Below are 2994 nucleotides of genomic sequence, written 5' to 3'. Positions count from 1 at the left end.
AACGTGTCAGATAAGAGGTGAGGTGAGCTAATCATAGACTAAAGACCCAGGTAAACAATGAATTAATTGTGTAAGTTCATCATCTATGTATTGAGTATGGCGAAAAACTCCATCTTATTTTCTCATTTTACATCAACATTTTATGCATCCCACAGTCTTTTAGGGTGCTCGCTGCAGAGCCAGATGGGAGAAGCTGGAGCTCCAGCTCCCCCTCGCTGGAGGTAATGGGTGGAGATAGACACCTAACCACACCCTAACCCTACCCCTTACCCTATCCTAACCCTAACTCCACCCATTAGTTCACACAGAGGTGGAGCTGGACCTCCAGAGAGGGGGAGCTGGAGGCCATTTGGCTCTGCAGTGAGCAGTACTTGGCTTTTTTTCTCTGTAATATTTGTATCATTCCTTTATATTCGTTATTTTTTTTACCTTAATTTCGATCTCTTTACTTAAATGCTCGACATGCCAGTACAATTTTGAATATGCTATATTGGGATTTTTACTGGAATGCAGTTTAAAGGTTGAATTTGACATATTCTATTTTATTTCCTCTAATTAATAGACTAGTCTATATATTGACGTAGTTTCATTTGTAAATCATTTATCGTCACACACAGGCATAAATACAATCAAAACTTCTGTCTAAACTTTATTGGCATAATTGTCGTTTACAGTATTTGCAAAATGTAGCAAATACTAGCATATAGGGCAGAACGTTAGGCAAAGCGATACACGATAAATATAAAAATATAGCCACTTATAAGTCACTTATAATTTATTATTAGCCTATAGCCTATTATTATTATTATGGCTAGGCTATTATTATTTTAATAACTGGTTAGGGCTAATTTTATTAATGCTTGACAATTATGCAAATAAACTTTTGACTTTATGATTGTATTTATCAGTGTTGGGCAAGTTACTCTGAAAAAGTAATTAAATTACTGATTACTGATTACTCCTTTTAAAAGTAATCAAATTACTGTTTTGATTACTTTATTTCAAAAGTAATTAGTTACATTACATTACTTTTTTCTGTACATCCACGAAATTTATGTGAAATAGTAAGTTTGTGTGTTGCCTAACATCCCAGCATAAACGCTCCCGATAAAATATTTGTTATTGAAGCATCAACATTCACAAACCACTGTTTTTGTATTGTTTGCTAACCGCTAAAAAGAAGAAGTTGTTTGCCGTGTGGGTAAGTAAAAATATATCTTTGATCTTGACCATAACTAAAAACATTGACAACTTTTAAGAATGTGTCCGTCGTTGTGTTCATGTACATAAACAACAGTTCGGCACAATTAGTATGTGTTTTAAACTTCACACAGACACCTTATTACTTAGCTAACAACAAATTTACATATATATTTATATATATTAACATTATATGTGTGCGTGCGTGGGTTAGATGAGTGTTGTTATGTGTTTGTGTTTTGGGGAACTGCACGTTCATTCAGCATTCATTTTATGTCGTCGTAAGAACGTAAGAATCAGTGCATCAGTGTGTGTCTCTGTCTGTCTGTCTGTATACTGTACATGTGTGTGTACGTCTGTGTGTGTGTGTGTATACATACATAGGTGTGTGTACACACACACACACACACACAGAATATCCACACACACACAAATACATATATACATACATGTGTGAATAGACAGAGTGCACTATCTATTCTATCTATCTACGTCTTATGACATAAAGTGAATGCTGAATCAATGTGCATTTTTTTTTTTTATACACTGACCCCCACACAATAGTCATCTCACCCACTCAGACACACTTCATCCCTCTCACACATATATACTTACCTGCCCCCCACACAAAACACTCACATACATATGACATCTTTAATGATAAACACTGATCACAGTACCCATGCACAGTAAATCAGATGAGTAACCGCATCATTTCACTACGTCTTGCTGGATAATTCTGTGTATGTCACAAATTATCTTTGTATTCTTCTATATTAATGGAAAGATCACATAACGTTTGTCAATGTTTTTGTGCATTCTACACATTTTCAGTCCAAGCCTGATGCAGGGCAGTTCTGCCGGGTTGAGGGGTCCCTGCTGCAGTTTTACCAGTAAAGAAAATGACTCATTACAATTCACTTGGAGGACCACATAAGCCATGCAGTGGTGCATGGAGGTATGGTGAGAGCATTTCTCTAGATATTGATATAGATAAATAAATATATAAATCATACATATGTTTGTATGTAGAAGGATGAGGTAGCCTAAATGATGAGGTAAATACTTTTTAGTGGACACATATACCTTCCAACACATATGTATTCTCTATTTTTATCAGGAGCACCAAGAGGACATAAAGTGGAAGTTACCAAAGGTCCATCATGGTGCTGGAAACAGAGTCGCTGTGAGTTATTCTGTGGGGTGGTGAAAGGTCCTGCCTTTCTACAGATGGACAGTAAAAATCAACAGAATGTCATCAAAGACTACCGGGGGAGAATCGGATGAAGCAAGAGATGTCTTTTTATTCATCTTTGAGTATCTGGAGGAGCTGGACACATTCATATCAAATTGTCTTGATGAACAAGGCCTCATGCCATGTTCTGTGAATAATCTTTCAGAGCAAGGAATCTCTCTGTGTAGCCTATGTATGTATGTATGTGTACTGCATAACAAGACTGTTTGTCTGATCATTCAACTGTTCATTCAACTGCTCAGACTTATGATATTTGGAACATATATTTTGTTAAACACAATCAGTCAAAAGTTTTTGAACAGTAAGATTTTTAATGTTTTTTTTTTTAAAGAAGTCTCTTCTGCCCACCAGGCCTGGATTTATTTGATCCAAAGTACAGCAAAAACTGTAACATTTTAAAATATTTTTATGATTTAATATAGCTTTTTTTCTATTTGAAACAGTTTTCTATATTTCTATTAAAATGTAATTAATTCCATTGATTTCAAATATGACATTTAGCATTACTCCAGTCACATGATCCTTCAGAAATCATTCTA

General features: G+C 35.3%; 1 long non-coding RNA gene across 1 annotated transcript; it reads left to right on the top strand.

Moving 5' to 3' along the window:
- The first annotated feature begins 1152 nt into the window (after positions 1–1152).
- Positions 1153–2994, top strand: LOC127157441 (uncharacterized). Its single transcript, XR_007825904.1, has 3 exons — positions 1153–1201; positions 2035–2158; positions 2321–2994. It is a non-coding gene; the product is annotated as an uncharacterized LOC127157441 (long non-coding RNA).

The sequence above is a fragment of the Labeo rohita genome, unplaced genomic scaffold (assembly GCF_022985175.1).
Source record: "Labeo rohita strain BAU-BD-2019 unplaced genomic scaffold, IGBB_LRoh.1.0 scaffold_1076, whole genome shotgun sequence".
NCBI lineage: Eukaryota > Metazoa > Chordata > Actinopteri > Cypriniformes > Cyprinidae > Labeo > Labeo rohita.
Note: the sequence above shows the minus strand (reverse complement) of the source record. Positions and strands in the feature narration are given on the sequence as shown.